Source organism: Tauraco erythrolophus, chromosome 6, assembly GCF_009769465.1.
Source record: "Tauraco erythrolophus isolate bTauEry1 chromosome 6, bTauEry1.pri, whole genome shotgun sequence".
Lineage (NCBI taxonomy): Eukaryota > Metazoa > Chordata > Aves > Musophagiformes > Musophagidae > Tauraco > Tauraco erythrolophus.
In genome coordinates, this window is record NC_141470.1 from 47,767,437 (window position 1) to 47,785,262 (window position 17,826).

The following is a 17,826-nucleotide window of genomic DNA, read 5'->3' on the forward strand; positions in this document are numbered from 1 at the left end:
CCAGTATTGAGCTCATATCATACCAGCACCATAAAAAAGGAAGATGACACAGGTAGCAGCTTTGGAAATGAAAAAAAAAAAAAAAAGACTTTTAAAAGCTTTGCAAGAAGAGATGTGACTGATAGTGCTCAAAGATCTTATTTTTTGTACACATAAATAAGAATAAAGCAACCTGGCACAAAATTTTCAAGTTTCTTGGCCTTTGCAGGCAGATCAGTTTGGACAGAATATAACAGTGCCCAGCACAGTGCATACCAAAGATCTTCATGTCTGGCTAAAACATGATTGTATCTGCCTGTAGACAGTGCCTCCCATTTAGCCAACAAACTTTTCATCATGCAGCTCCCCAGAGATGGTGTGACAAGAGTCCATAGCATCCAGAGCTACATGTCTAGTAAAGTCCTCCTAGCTGAACAGGACATAACAGTACCCAGGATCATTACTAAAGCAAGAAGGGAATCCAAAATTATATGAATCAGAGCCTAGAAAAACGGTGTTTTACAGGAGCTTGTTACAAAAGCAAGCGGAAAACTACTGCGCTCCTGGGATTTTTTCCTTCCCAAAACAAGTGTCAGAAAGCATGAATCCTATTTGTACAGGAAAACACACGATCGTCTTCAGACTCCAAGTGTGGAGGAGCGTGTTGAACCACACCATCCCCCTGCAACCCGTCCTCCCTCCCTCTTATCCACCGTAGATATACAAGGCTAAGTTGATGAGCTGTTCAGCTTAGTGTGAAATGTGTTACATTTTCCCCCCAGCTGCTTCCTGATTGCAGTATTTACTTTTAATCTCCTCTGCCTCAATGCCCGATAAAAACTTTGTCACATTAGATGGTGACAGATGGGAAAGAGAAGGGGGGGATCACTGCAAGGGAACGTCCTGGCTTCCCAATAATTTTTCACAACGCCAATTATGTCCTTCAGTGCTTCCCGGCATGTGCACCCATGTCAGCAGAGAAGGAAATAGAAAGGCATAAATAAAGACAAAACCAGGCACTGCGTGGCTTTAATCTGCAGAATAACATTTCTCATTTGGGTGAAATATTGTTGGATTCTCTCCTGTGCTGGAAATGTAGACACACATACATATATACACAGAGACAGAGATGCACAGAGTTCACAATTGCTTTCCTTATGCATGGGTACTACCATCCTCCCAAACAGCTCTTTGGCATTGTGAACAGAAAAGTGTACATTTCTGCTGCTTCCTGAAAGGTATTCATGTCCAGCAAGCCAAAATGAAAATCCTTTGAATCCAAGTTTCTTCCTGCTTAGGTCTCAGAGAAATGAACTGCAGTAGTAACAATCTGTATTGGTGGAGATGTATATAGCAGCACCTGAGGGTAATCATGGAAGCAAAGGGAGAGGGACCCAGGAGGAAGGTGAGAGACAGCTTTGATCTCGACTGGGATTTAGCCAGTCTTGTCAGGACAAAAAACCCTACCTTTAGTTTGCTCTTGCTATATTCAAGCAATAAGGCTTTATGTACCTTCTTTGTAAACAAGAAAAAATAAACAAACAAACAAACAAAAACACCAGCACTTCCCAAGCCACTTTTTCATGCTTTGAACCACAGCTATTCTCTTCTTGACAATCACGGCTTAGTTCCAAACAGGAACAAGAGTTTGGTGACTTCTATTCCAAGCAGAATGGACAGGCAATGTCCCAGAGGAGTGCATAATGAAACAAGAGCAGCTGCTCTGGAGCATGATGGAAGTGTAGCAACAGAGATGATGAAGGGAGAGGAGCCTCAACTGGAACAGAAGGAAGGGATAACCTTCCTAACAAGTGAAGCATATTATGACAGTGTACATCAATGTTCACAGGTAAAGCACATTCAGGCATCTTCTTTGCCTGCAGGAGTCTTGGTAAAAGCCAAGACAATGCCCTTGTCCACATTAGATATGAAATAAGAGATGTAAATATGTAATAAAGCAGGTACTCTCAAACCAGGAGGCTTCTAGGTAGCTACAAATGTGGCCAACAGCCAAGGAGTTACTCATTCAGTCTCTGGAGGGAAAAAAACAAAGTGAATGAGAAGTCTCTGGGCTCAGGGCTAGAAAATTTAGCAGATAACAGGCAAAGGGCCTTGAGCCACAGAAGCGACGAAGGAGCCACTGTTAAAATGAAGTATGCTTCGTAAGAAGCCAGGGAACAAATGGCTGGAGCTGGAACAGAAAAGATAAGGCAAAAGACCGTTCTTTAACTGTAGATTTGCTCTACTGAAGATACTTCATTAGTAACAGAAACATTATGGTCTCAGACAGAGTGTCCTTATGGATGTGCATGACCAGATTTCAGCAGTCATGCCTGTATTTACATGCCTGTCACTATGGACACATTATAGGCAGGTTTACAGAACTGATTATGCCAATGAAACTCTCCCAGAAGCTCAACTACAGTGGGCTCAGCATGATATTATAGTGGCAGAAAAAAAATGCCCTTTTCCCTAAAGGCAGACCCAGTGAGGAAACACAGGTCTCTGAAAAACTTGTTGACTGAAAAGAGCACAAATTAGCAGCCCCAGGCCAGCTAGACCTCAATGGATGTAGGAGCAAGAACAGCCACTTACAAGAGAAAATTACTATGAAAAGAAATGTCAAGGCAAATAGATTTAAGGAGAAGGGCAAAAGGGAAAAACTCAGATCTGAATCATTATTAAAACCCTGTTGCCTTTCCAAAGGATGGGCGCTGAAGGCTAGGAACTGTACATGGGCCTTACCCAGTAGGAGCCTCTGAAAAGTATTTTTGATAGAGCTGCTAAAAAGTAGCATCATGTTTACAAACAGATAAAGTGGGCAATTGCTCCGGTGTGGTACCATGTCCTAGGGTGAGGTTCTTTGTTCCTTCCCATTTTTATAAGTATATTGACCCTAATCACTTGTGGTTGACTAATTGATAAAGACCCTAAAAATAAAAAGTAGATGCATCCAGATTATTTTTTTTCATCTATCCTCCAAATTAGTTGCTCAGCAAAGTAATATTCTCAGCTCTTCATGGCAATATTTTTGCAAACTAAATGAATGTGTTTCTACAAAGAAAGAGAAAAAAATGCAGGCATCTACTGTCCCAATGTCATTTGATCTAGAAGTGTCTTTTTCTTACAGAGAAGAGCTGGATTACATTTTATTTCTCTGATTCTCCCTAGAGGTGGTCAATTAGTTTTACTTAAATTTGTTCTCATCTGCAATTTATGGTAAAGGAGTGGTACTGTCCTAGGAATCAGAGGCAAAAGAAACATTTTCCTACTTAAATTTTTATTTACTTCTAAATGAGAAGGGTAAGAAGGCTTGGGATCGAGTGCACCCTCAGCAAGTTTGCTGACAACACCAAGCTGCGTGGTGTGGTTGACACACTGAAGGGAAGGGATGCCATCCAGAGGGACCTTGATAGGCTGGAGAGGTGGGCCTCTTGAAACCTCATGAAATTCAACAAGGTCAAGTGCAAGGTCCTGCACATGGGTCGGGGCAATCCCATGCACAAGTACAGGCTGGGCGGAGAATGGATTGAGAGCAGCCCTGAGGAAAAGGACTTAGGGGTGTTGGTTGATGAGAAGCTCAACACAAGCTGGCAATGTGCACTGGCAGCCCAGAAAGCCAGCTGTATCCTGGGCTGCATCCAAAGAAGAGTGGCCAGCAGGTCGAGGGAGGTGATTCTGCCCCTCTACTCAGCTCTTGTGAGACCCCACCTGGAATACTGCGTTCAGCTCTGGGGACCCCAACACAAGAAGGATGTGAAGCTGCTGGAGCGGATCCAGAGGAGGGCCACGAAGATGATCAGAGGGCTGGAGCACCTCTGCTATGAAGACAGGCTGAGAGAGTTGGGGCTGTTCAGCCTGGAGAAGAGAAGGCTCCAGGGATACATTCTAGCAGCCTTCCAGTACCTAAAGAGGGCCTTCAAGAAAGCTGGAGAGGGACTTTTTACAAGTGTGTGTGTAGTGATAGAACAAGGGACAATGGCTTTAAATTGAAAGAGAGGAGATTTAGATTAGATATAAGGAAGAAATTTTTCACTCAGAAGGTGGTGAGGCAGTGGACCAGGTTGCCCAGAGAAGTTTTGGATGCCCCCTCCCTGGAAGTGTACAGGGGCAGGTTGGATGAGGCTTTGGGCAACCTGGTGTGGTGGAGGGTTTCCCTGCCCATGGCAGCAGGGTTGGAACTAGATGATCTTTAAGGTCCATCCCAGCCAAATAATTCTATGGTTCTATGATAATACTTCTGTTTCTCCTGTTAAGAAGTATGCACATTTTCATGTTCCTTCCCCTGAAAAAAAAAAAAAAATCACTTACTTTCACTTAAGCAAGATAAACTTCCTAATGATGGGAGAAAAATAACTGCCAGATATTCAGTGACCATGTAACTGTGCACCAGGAAGATTCCACATGTCACTCCATTAACTTCAGTCTCCAGAGGAAAGACAGGAGCTCAGCTTCAATACGCACTCAACTTTGCTCTGCCCTCACTTTCCTCAGTGAGCATCACCTGTTCCTCAGAGGAAAATCCAGCTCCTGAAAATAACAGGAAATTCACTTGGTTTCTTCTAGTCACATGGCCCAGCATAGCAATGCAAGGACGCAAGGTAAGCTAACCTTCCAAATCAAAGATCTCTCTCTCTGTTCAACACAGAGCATTGCAGACTATAATGAACAATATGGTCACTATATCACAGAATACAAACATGTAGGAAGGTCTTGCTTGTTTTGCCAGCAAACTCTAAACTGTTCTTGAAGGAAAAGAATACAGAGGGCCCAACTTGTCAGCTAGCAACCCATCCAGCTGTCCAAGAAATATCTATGTCACATTTAAGGGGTATTCAGGAATTAACAAGCATGCTCTTCCTTTGCCTGCTGTATAAATGTGTGCAGCACTTAAATCTGCAGCTTTTCAGAAAACTTGTGCTTGTATCTGGCAACATGCTTGCCAAGGTACTTAACAACAGTACATGAATATAGCCTATACTTTTTTAAACAGTTCAGAAAGTCCCATCGACTTTCCACAAGCATTACACTGAGATTTGCAGAGGCCTATGAAAGTTAAATAACAATCCCCAAACCAACTTCCCTTCGGTCATTTTGAACAGTCCATCCCCAGTTTGTATAACTCAAAGCAATGATGGAGGCGGGTGGGCAAGTAGTCTGCAAGTAAATTTTGCCTGACCCTTGAAATCTCAAAATCACAGGATGTTTACCATGGTCACATGTGAGATCCCATGTTTTTCAGCACTCACTGAGCCCCAAGGCGCTCACTGTATTGCCCTGTTGCAGTGCCAGTCACAGCAGTGACACACAGTGTGCAGCCAACTGGGCAGAACTGTAGACGACAGTCCATTGACTCTTGTTGAGTGAGCCTTATCAAAATTTCCAGACCCTCAGTGAAAATTGAGTGGTAGTGGCTCAGAGTACACAAGTATTAATATCAGCACTTTCAGTCAGCCACTCATTTTCATAGTCATCCCCACTTGATAGCCATCCCCTTCTAAAGGAAGTATATGCAGGCTAAAAGAATTAGTTATACTTTACTCAGCTGGTGCTTTCGAGATATTTAATACAGTATATAATGATTCCTGACAAGGAACAAAAAGCAACATTCTCCCTGCCCTACACAACATTAAGGTCAAATACTGCATGCCTGCATTATCACGTGAACGGTTTTCAGCTTACAGTCTGCAGACCACCAGGATTCCTCAAAACACTTCTCAGAGAACCACAAAAGACATCTACAAAAAGCAGTCCCATTGTCAGGAGTCTCACTGTCACTATACAGGAGCCCACATATCTATGGAAAAGTGTTTTAGAGGTCTGCAAACTTAAAAAAAAAAGGCTGAAAGACATCATAACTGTGGCAAATACTATATAAACAGAAAGACTTTTTTAGCTGTACTAATGAACAGGCATCAGTATATGGACACTATTACTAGATTTGCTGTGAAAGTCTTTAATGACAGTAAGTGAAACTCCTCAGTAAATTCTATTGATTTAAAGGGTAACAACAGATGTTTACAAAGCATATGTATTATTTTGTTTTAAAGCATTTTTTATTTTCTTAAAAGATGACTAAACTTATTTAGAAAGAAATCACAGTGATATTTCATGTGTTTCTCATTGAAAATCTTCGTAACAATAGCATATTTTCAAGACGAGCATATTTTTCCCTGCTGTTCTGCAGAAGCTTAGTATGGATAGCAATATATTTATCTGTAAGGGAAAATAATGCAATATGGCAACAGAAACCAAAAGATCTGGTTAGAGAGCAGTGATTCAGTGGAAAAGCCTTTGGTCAGAGCAGATACCAAATTGTTCAGAAGCAAGTAGGGAGATCTTTTTACCAGTGCTGTTTTAATATTTATCTACAGACTCAACTTTTGTGAGACAGATGAGTGACAATAACTCCTCTTTATTCAAGTGTGATAGGACAAGGGGCAATGGCTTTAAACTGAAAGAGGGCAGATTTAGGTTAGATAAAAGAAAGAAATTCTTTACATTGAGGGTGGTGAGGTACTGGAACAGGTTGCCCAGAGAAGTTGTGGATGCCCCATCCCTGGAGGTGTTCAAGGCCAGGTTGGATGAGGCTTTGGGCAACCTGGTATAGTGGAGGATTTCCCTGCCCATGGCAGAGGGGTTGGAACTAGATGATCTTTGAGGTCCCTTCCAACCCTAACCATTCTATGATTCTATGAAGTTTAGTGAGAAGGTTTAGGCTGTATTCAGTACTGGCCCCTTGCATGGCAAAACACAGGAAAATCAGAGAGTTCAAACAACGTCTCTGAATCTGCTGAAGGCATTAGCTAGCATATTCCAAGCCATTCAGCACGGAATAGAGACATTGTGGAGCACTTGAAAAAAGACCAGGGCAACAGTGGAAAAAAGAAGAAGAAAAATAAAAATAAAATAAAACAAAACAAAAAATCCCACCACAAACAACCCACAAAAAGTTGTTTTTAATAATTCTGGTGGAATGGCCCAAACTGATTTCAAGCAACAACTCCCAGCTGCAGGGTCACGGTATCCAATGGTCCTCAGATCACATCAGCAGACAGGAACATCAGGACTGGACCTATGTACAACTCCTCACCTCACACTGTTCACCTAACGAACAGGAGGAAACAGCAGAGGAAACTACTGGATATGGTGCGTGGATCTCAGGCGACCAGTGAACCACAGCCACATAGGAGGGGGCCACTCTGATACAGAGGCTTAGCTGAAAGACTACACCCTGCTCCCGCAGAGTCCACGAGCAGCAAATCACAGGCTTCAGCAGGATACAGCAGTGAGCTAACTCAGATGTGCAGGTCTGAAACATTAACATTAGGATCTAGGACCTCCATCCCTCACCTTCAGGTGATAAAAAAACCCAACACCTCTTTAAAGAAGTTTCAAAAGTAAGTTTTGACTACACATTTTTGTCCACAGCTTGTTAAGATATGAATTTGAGTGCTGTGGAAGCAGAACAGGGGCCCTTTGAGCTTCTGAGGGTTTGCAAAAGCGAGGGTAGTGGGTTTCAGAAAGATTATCTCACAGTTCAACTCGTTAATGAAAGAAATAAATTAACCAAGCTCATTTTTCAGGGAATTCTTGTGTAAACTGGAAATTTTCCAGTCTGTGAGCCCCGCACTGTGCTAACCCATAAATCACAGCAAGCAGGTTGTCTGTATAGTGAGAGCAGCCACGTTTGGAGGTGGAGGGGGGGGAAGAAACCAGCATATGTTCATGGAGAAAAAAAAAACACAACATAAAAGCAAAACAGGGAAAAAAGAATACCTCCCTTGCCCACCACTGGAACAAAATAAAAGGCTTGGCCTCAGGCACTGGAACATACGCTGTCTGCAAAGAGCCCCCCAAACCAGGGGAAAGCACCTGAAACAGGTCAGCTTTTAATTGAATACAATATTAATTACCGCGTGCACCATTAACGGTTTGTGGGATTTGACTAATTAATGTAATAGTTTCTGAGTCACGCTCATTAAATATGAAAATTACACCGGTGAAAGGTATCGGTTTCATTATCAATCTTGTATGGACAGGAGCGGGGGTGGGGAGAGGGTGCAGTGGAAAGATTCCCACCCCAATTTATTGTGTTATTAGCTCTCTCCTCTTGGAATTGGTTCAGGTGGGCAGATGGAAGAGGCAAACTGAAAAGGAAAGAGGCAAGGAGAACAGGAAGCATTACCCAGCATCATGAGCTAGTGGCTGCAAGTCAGGACCCAAAAGCTATCCAGCTCAGAGTGAACACACACTTTTGCTTAGTGGACAGAGGTGGCTGGTCTGCATGTAGCTCCAACTAGTTGTTGTCAATTCCCATCATAATGCTTAGTTTCCTTCATCTGCCTGGAACAAGCATAACGAGAGAGATCGATGTCACATGGGGTACTTAATTCATTAACCCATGTAAAGCACATGGCGGTTCCTTAGTGGAAAACTACAGGGAAGGTAATTATCGCTGTTAAAAGTCAGCTCCAGAGCATAATTATGCACTAAGGATACGTTGAGATATACTGTCAGGGGACACGTCCCTCACATGGGGCAAAACTGTTACAGAAGGAGAACCTGAGATGTTATACCTCTCATTCCTATCCAGCAGCCCAGGGTAGGGGCAGTACTGATGTACTCTAGAGGGAACTGCCATCAGTCCTGTATGGGAACAAGAGTCACCTGCATGCAGGATCCCCAAGGAAAGAGAAAAATCAGTGCTCCAGGGTCCTCTTGCACTCTACGCACCACAACAGAGCAAAATGCAGAGGTCACCTTCTAGACTAAAATTTGAGAGTAAGTACATAGCTGAGAGTGGGAGGGGAAAAAAAAAAAACCTCAAGAGTGAGATAAAAGTCTAATATCACTTAAGAGAACCATTTTTTCAAGCACCATAGAGGGAGGTAGGATCACCATCCTGTTAACAACAATGCATAAGTGTTGCACAGGGAGCCCTAGGGAAGTAGGAGGAGCAAAGATAATGCCAGTGCTATTATTTTTGTAGCAGTCCTCTTCACTGATTCTTAATGTATTTGGCACATGCTGTGGGGTAAAGAGGGGAAAGGGGATGGCCTTGTGCCAGAGCTGCACACCTTTGCATTCATGCTGCAGGTATACATCAGCCTGGAAGGCCAGGATACAGAGAAGAGAAGAGAAAACAGCAGGTGGGGAAAAAGCAAGAAGAGGGCAATACCACACCTGCAAAACCCAACAAACAACTCAAATCCCTGATTCTCCTTAAATGGTACAGGAGAGAGAGCAAGCAGTAAATCTGTAAGAAAGAGGAAATCCCATACACTAATTTAGGGCTTTTACCACTTTGTCTAACAAGTAATGGCTTTCTCATTTATTTTTTCTTCAAAATAGATGCTGGGGTTCTTTCTAAATAGCATCGGCTTGCCAGGAATCTGTGGCTGAGCCTGTTGAGAGTTGGTTAGATTGTGCACAGCCTGTTCCTCTTCGGCCTTATAACATACACAACCAAGAACAGTCTGCAGGCGTTATGCCTTCTCCACTGCACATCTTCAGCCCAGTTGCTTACACAAAAACGTTCCTTCATACTCCAAGCCTCATCACTATGTACTGAGCAAGGAAGTCAGGTAGCTACGATCACTTCTGTTTCATAGAGGAACTATGAGTGCCATGGGCTCTAGGACAGCTGTAAGATTCGGAGAGTCTCTAGTATAATTAAATCCAAATTTTTGATTAAGATGATGGCAGGGTCTTTGCAACCATATTAACAAGGCTACATTTGCTCTCCATAACAAGACAAGTAATCACTCCTTTATGGAGTGAGAACAAGTTCCTCCTGTGATTCGAATCCTATACCAAACAAATAAGAACTCTTCTGGTCTGAAACAATGCCCCATACAGATGGTGTTTTCTGGTCCTCTCTTCTTCCAGGTCACAGGGTTTCACTGAACTCCTTCCCACCTATTTTAAAGATGAGCTTTGCATTTTTAATTTGAGTTCATCAAAACAGCCAGGGCACTGCTGCCCTACAAGCTACTCTGGAGCTGGCTGAAGGTATTTTGGTTACACTTTTGTGTACATTTCAGGGATCAAGAGAAGATCTAATTCATACTGCTCCCCCTCTTGCTTTGCTAAAAGTAGTTCAGCCTAGGCTTATAAAGGTCTTCGTAAGGACCTTTCATCACAGTAGATGATGTGAAACATTAGGCTCAGAAAGGCCCTAAACTGCTGGATTACCAAACACTGCTGTTCTTCCCAGAAGTATGAAACAGTGCCACTATCAAACAGGACAAGAAGTTACATAAATTCCTGTTACAACTTTTACAGCTGCTTCATACTGACATAGTTCCCATGGATTTTGTCAGTGCGGATAGAGAAGACAAAGACAGAAAGTTTCACTACAAAAAGCAGTTAAGGTACTCTCCTCTAGGAAGCCTCATGCTTCTCACTGGGACTGAATAGCTTTTATCAGCTCACTTACTTTTAGCTTCACTGACTGTATCCTTTACGCACTAATTTGATCCTTTTCAGTTCCTCTCATTCTCCAAAGCTTTTTTCATACATCTGTGCAGATGAAATAGGGAGGGCTTTCCAGACCAGAGTAAAGGCCAGGATTCTGTATACAGAAGTATTGGTTGGAAAAAGGAAAACCCACATCTAACACAGAGCAGTTTGTGCTAGGGGGAGAGTCTTTGCGGCTATGAAAATACCCAGGTTGCAGCTACATAATCAATATATGCCATCATCTCCTGTATCTCCCATAACTTTACTAATATGAGTTCACTAATTAATGAATTTAGTACCACATACTGTTGAGATACGCTGTCACTGCCTGTTATCTCTTTCTATTTCATTTTAAATGCTTCTGTAGCTCAAATGTATCTCTGAATGAACACCAGTGTTCCCAAATGAACATGGCATTAGACGCTTTCAACTTCAGTTACAAGAGAAGCATAAAGTAAGAACATGCAAGGTAATACTCAGTTAAACTTGAAACCAGGTAAGCACAGCTATACTGAAGCTGCAGCAAATTAAGTTATTACTTAAAATACCAGTCAGACAAATGCAACAGCACTGCCCTTCAGATCGATAACATTTCGTCGGACATCAGAAAGTGAAGCACCAAAGAACAGGAGGAGCAGGTTGGTTGTTTTGTTATGGGGTTTTGGTGGTTTAGGGTTTTTTTTTTAAAGACATCTCTTCCACCTCATCACACATTGCAGTTATAGGTATGCGTCAGCACCTGCCAACAAATATATTTAGGAGATAACACCTAATTGCTGCCAGTGCCTAATTTAATTGTTACAACTGCACAGACTTTATTTATGATACAATGACAAAGTGGCATCTTAAAACTAAGAAAAGTTATAAGAACTTTATTTAACCCTTCTCAGTACCAGACTTGTGTAGATAAATTCACACTGTCTTAGATTCCCCCTCAAAACATCATTCTGTGCTTCTCTGGATTAAAAGGGGAGAACTGGTCAATGTAACACATAAAGAAAGTGTGGTAAAACTAAGGTAATAAACAGTCTTTTTCTTTCTGTAAGGACTTTTAGGTTTAAAACAAGTGTCAGAGTTCTGCTTTTGTGTGCTTTACAAGAAGGACAATTTAATTTTTCCAAAGAAAGAGATACTAAGAAACCAGCAAAGGGATTTTGAGTTTCTCCTTTATCACTCATCCTAGCAGTTTTACTCACAAAGCATTTTGTGAGTAAAGCCTTTGGAATGGTTTCAAAAGAAGGTATTGCTTTCCTATCAAAAAGTACAGCACAGAGACCAATAGCAAGTTTTCCAGGGCACAAGAGTCAGTGACAGAACTAGGAATACAAGCCCACAGCTGTGACCTCAAAGCTAAAACAAGCACATAATTCCAAACACAGAGATTAAAATAACGTCCTATTGTTGAATGATGCTTCACAAGCAGAAACACATCAAAAATACTGCTCTAGAGAATTTAGAGTGCCAGAATTGGTGACAAAATCCCTAAATGCAACATGTTGATAGACATAACAGGATTTGAGGTGTATGTGTACCAGGTTTGGTCTCCTACTTGCTCAGGCAAGCTGGCTACTGGAATTTCAATATGGAAGGGATGTATTGATCACATCATGCACATCATTATGTGATTTATGAACTTATGCAAGGAATTGTCTGTCCTAGCAAGACCATGCAGCAGCATGTATAGTACGCTCTATCTAAGCCAGATCTCTGGAGAGAAGCCTTCACATTTCACAAACATGAGATGTGAAATGAAATTTCAGACAGGGAAGCAAGCCAAAGCCAGTGGGTCTGCAGTCACAACAGTTTGCTGTCCCATGCAAGGCAGACAAAGCACCATTTGCCTTTTAGTTGTTAGCAGCATAAGAAAAACCAAGAGTTCATTTGTATCCAACAGCTTCCTCTGCTGGAGGGGAACCTAAAGTAACATCCATCAGTAGAGCTAACACATTAGGAGGAAAATGATGCTTCTCTCAAACGTTTTACTTTTTTGCAATATGGTTTTGAATTACTCAACTCCTGTGTAACCCTTTCCCTAGTAGTATTCAGTATCTGGGCAGAAAATTAAGAGAGAGCACATTCCTTTCCAAGTTGAAAGTCCTTGCACAGGGTTGACTGGCAGCACTCCCTGAACTTATCATCCAGCAGGAGTTATGAGTTCTCAGACATTTGGGACATATATTTTCTACCAAACTGAAAAGACAGATTTAGGGCAAGATTCCAAGAATTAGAGGGTGGCCTCCCTTATCAGGCACAAGGCAGCACTTTAGTAAACAGAAAGAAGAGCACAAAGGCAGTTTACAACCAAATCTATTCCCACTCCTGGCAGTAGCTGTGTCATGGGCCTCTCTCATATGGAGCTTTCACTCAAGTCAGGTCTGTATCACACAGACTCACTGATAGACACCCTTGGTGGCCACACATATATGAAACATTTTCAGAGGCGAACAGGTGGGCAAGAGGACAATAAACTCTGTGCAAGGCTCTGTTGTATGTTCCATAATTTTTTCTTCTATAAAATATCTACAGATTATGCTCTTTATTCCTTCATACCAAAATGGGAGGCAAGCACAAGGGATGGAATTGACCTGCACTGCAGCACTCTCCCCTGCACTTCTCTTCTTTAGCCACTCCTACTTCATTTCTTTCAACAACCCTAACTCTAAATAACTTCAGACAGCAAATAAGAACATGGCAGATCACTGCAGAAACAGGTCTTCACGTGTAGAATCCAAAAAGCTCTCCTGACAAATAGTTCATAGAGGGTGTGTAGCTCACCACTTCTACCAGCTGCATATTTTCTAGGGATTTGTCCAGTCTAGTTTTAAATTTATGCCAAGCAGCAGAGATGGTATCACTTCTCTTAAGAAATTGTTTTTCTATCTTTGGTCCAAGATTTTTCTTTAGTTTCAGTATCCCTCCCAAGACTTGACAAAAAGGATCAAATGCTAGTGGGAGCTTAAAACATTCAGCTGGTTTGCAGATTGAATGCTTTTGGCTTTTCTCTCCAAAGAAGAGGAAGTGCTGTGTCTACACAGACAAGAGGAAGAAAGAGTAGCAGTCATTCAGGAAAGCAGTCATATAAGGCAGACTCTTGTTCTGAAAGAGATTCAAGGAATACCCCTTTCCCCTGTTCACAAAACAGTATTGTTGTTACACTAACACATGTAGCACTTCCGCATCCAGCCAGGTGTGCTCTGCTTAGGTTCAGCAATCCTGGTCCTGTACACCACTTAAATTGTGAGGGGCAACACTACGCATCAGTACACATCTGCTGGAGAAATGCTCAAGAACACTCCTCTGCTTTGGCCCCCATTTACTTAACTACACACCCCACCCCCAAAATGGCAGCCTCTACCCATCAGGATCCTTTCTGAGTAGCAACAAGAGGCTTTACTGACTGTGTGCTGCTATACAAAGAAACGTGGATCATTAACACAAGCCAGCCTCCAGCTTTGCCATTAATCACTGGCTGGCTCGACACCTGCATTCTGCAGACAGCCTTCACTGAAGAAAGTTTGCAGCTGGCCCAGCTCTGGCTGAGCTTCCTCATAGCCACCAACTATCTCCACTCTCCATTTGTCAATTGTAAGTGATAATTTCTATTCAATCTGATACATATTATAAGAATATAAACAAATGCCTCTGGCTGTATCATGGCTGCGATCACTTCCCTTTATAGCCATCATTTATTACAGGCGGACAGGTGGCCGTTCAGTGGAATGCCGAAGAGGCTATCACCTGGACAATCACCAGGAAACACACTCACATTTACATTCTTCCCAAGCAGACAGTCAAAAAGAGGCATATGATTTCTGGAAAAACTTCACTATGCTCCAAAATTTTCCTTTCCCAGCCATGTAAGTCACAGGAGCAAGTCCAAATTTTACCAGCCTAGCCCATCAATGAACACCAGATTTGAAATTTAAACTTTTGTTAGGACCTTTGAAAACAGGGAGGAGCTCTGGGGAAGCTTTGCCCCCAGATGCTTTATTTCTTACAGTTTTGATACAGGATACATGCTTTTTCTAAATACTGTCTCTTTTCCTCCGCTAACGTATACAAAACACGGGGATGGCAGCAGCTTTGTTGCTCAAATGAAACTTGAAAGAAAGCTTATTATCTACTACTGCTACGCACAGGCAGTGTTTAATTTTAAAAAGACCTTGAAATTCATATATAGGAATCATTTCACCTTCCCTTAACACACCATCAGCTCTAAACCAGATGTATGTCAGGTTGCTTCACAACTCAGGCAGCAGCAGTCAGGACAGAAAGCGAACAGTATTGCAGTAACAGCACTTACAGAACACAGAATATAATTAACACATTTGTCAAATTCTAGAACAACAATGTTAAGATCAGCTCTTGCACCAACACAAAAGGACCTCAGCCTTAAACTGCCTCTGAAAGACTGCAATCTCACAAGCACAGCACAGTCGGCGATCAGTGCAGGACATTAGTTCAGAATAGACTTGCAAATTCGTAGGCTGAGCAAGTCCCCACCAGCAATTCTGAGAGCCCAGCCTGGGGTCCCCATGTAGGCCCTGGTGCTTGTTAACTTGTTAGAATGTAGAAAATGACTTTTGCACAGAGTGCTGCAAGGAAAACTGGGGCAGAAAAATTGCTGTAGGATCTTGTCATAGCTTTTAACACTACTAACTCCATTGTTCTCAAGATCAGAGCTTACACTGATTGTCATCACAAAACGTGCATTATCGAGCTCATAAGAACAGACAGACCAAAGATCCGTCACACCAAATATCCCGCCTCACCAACAGCTAGCACCAGATGCTGGGGAAAGAGTCCACCTTACCCAGGTATACTCTTCTAGTGCCCAGTCCTTTCAGGAGTTCATAAGGCAAAAGGCTGCATTCAAACCATTCTATTTATCAATGGATTTGAATATCTAATCTCATTTATATTCTTGGCCACCCACAACATCCAGTGAGAATAAATTCTACTGCTAAATTCAACTTGATACTTGAGAGTATTTCCTTTTTCTGGTCTTAATGTAGTTCCCAATGACACCTAGAGAATTATTCACTAGTTTGTACAATTCTGTAGGCCTCAATCACAATTGCACCCGTTTCCCATCATGCATACATCTCTCTCCAGTCCTGTCTTCCCAATAAGTACAGATGAGAGTTCCTTTATTCCAGCTCAGCATAGCAAAGTTATCATTCAGTGATACCCCAGTCTACCAGCAATGCAGTCACATTTTAGGTCACAAAGGCAGGCACCAGACTTGAGATGTCAACACCCAGTAACTCTATCTGCAGACCTGGGCAAATCCCTTCGTCTCCTTTTACTTTCAAGCTAGATATAACACCTTCTTACTTTAGGAACATCATCCAAAGCTACACTATAAATGCCTGCAAAGCATTTTAGGAACATGAATAAAGGTAACCATAAATATATTAAATGTAACTCCCCTAATTTCCACACCGTGTCCTACCAAAAGTCATTCTGACAAGAGATGAGTACAACTGAAAGACATTAGCTTGGAAAGAGAGAACAAATACAGCAAACACCTTTACCACTTCAGTATATGACCTGGAGATGAGATCAAGTCAAGTTAGAGCAGAGCTTCACACAAGCAAATGGCATGTGACTTTCAGCATCATAGAGACCTATGAAGGCACTGTAATAACATTCCTGCATGTAACAACATCACTGTTCTCAGCATCTTGGGATGATCTGTGAAACAAGCTTCCAGGATAAGCATGTAACATGAGTATGTGCCATCTGTGATCATGTCACTCAGTGGGGAATCATTGCTGCCAGCATGCTCAGCAGAACCTATAGCACATCAATGCTCATTGCTAAAGGGACTTTTTAAAAAGCAGGAGAGGCAGAAAGCATACAGTCTTCCCCCAACCTCCTGAGCCCCCAAGCTTCTGAACAAGCTGTAGGCTTGATGCGCACATAGCATTGCTGGAGACACTTCTCCACAAAGGTATGCTATTGGCGTCTGTCCAGTTTCATCCACCAGCGAACCTGGGATACGCTAAGGAGAATTTCAGCACATAAATATTAAGTCAGTCAGTATCACCCCAGGTAAACAACTCCCTGAGTGCTACACCCTCCTCATGGCCAGTAGAGGTATTTGCTTTCACTTAAAACCTGTGCAGGCCACTAGGATCACAAGCTCTTCTGGTAATTCTGTCCTCAGGTCACCTCAGATTTAGTCCTGCCACTACCCATTTTCTGTCACACACAACACTCCAAAACAAAGCAAGCTAAGCAGAGTCATGTACCATCTCTCCTAAATCCTCCTCTGGCAGCACCTCTCTTCCTTCAGAGCTGCGACATGCAGCAATACCTCCTCATGTTCTCTCTAGCACTCATGTAAAGAGCCCATTGTAAACAACTTCTTGAGTCCTTCTTTGAACATACATGGTAGTGCTCTCAGAGCCTCCAGCAGCCAAGCACAGAAGCTCTTTCCTTTATCTACTTTAAACCAACATCCTGTCACATCTGTGGAGCACTGCCTTGTTCTAGTACAGTAGAATTCAGCAAGTAACAGTTTTCCATTTTCCTTACCTGTTATCTTCTTTCATGAAGGCAACATTTGAAAGCAATTCCACAGAGCTTTTTCCAGAGTCTACCAAAAATTTGCCACCTTCCCTGTAAGAGATCCCTTCCCCCAAATAGCACTTTTTACCACAGGAGTCTTAAATAGAATCAGGTGCAGCCAAGAAGGAGAAACGAGCCTTCTCTGTTTCCCCACCCTCTGCCATTCTATCAGCTGCACACATCAGCCCTTGCCTTGCAAGAGGGTGCTGAATTCTTCTTCCCCAGAGAAAGAAGGTGGGACAGTGAAGCCGAGTGACTTGTCTGCACTAAAAGGGGTATCTAAAGTCACAGGTCTTGGGCTTTCAGTTTAACACTTAGCTCAATAGATGAGGCTGTCCCCTGTGCACATGGCTGTGTTTGTGACCAAAGGACACACTAGCTCCTTCCTAGAGGAACCAGCTGAGAAAGATGCAATGACTGGGACTGAGGAGGTAGACAGCTGCATGCCAGAGATAAAGACCCTGCTGTTGCTGCTTTTATGGTGGTAGCTTGCTGAGGCTGTCACACTATGAAGAACCGGAATGCAAAGGCCAGTTTGCAGCAACTTGGGAGAAATTACAGTGATTTTGGTCCTAGCAGTCAGTTAATAGATGTGTGGATACTGCACCAACAATTGCACTATTAAATTGAGGGGTAAGACTCTTCTTTTCCTGCAGAGGCCTTCCAAATAAGGAGGCTCCAGCTTTTGAGGCAGCCAGCCAGTGGTGGCACTGTAGGCAAGAGCTGCATGTGGAGCCAGAGGTAAATGAATAGCGAAGCCTATACTGCTTGTTATGTGAAGTGCATAGGAGTGTCTCTGAGCAGAGA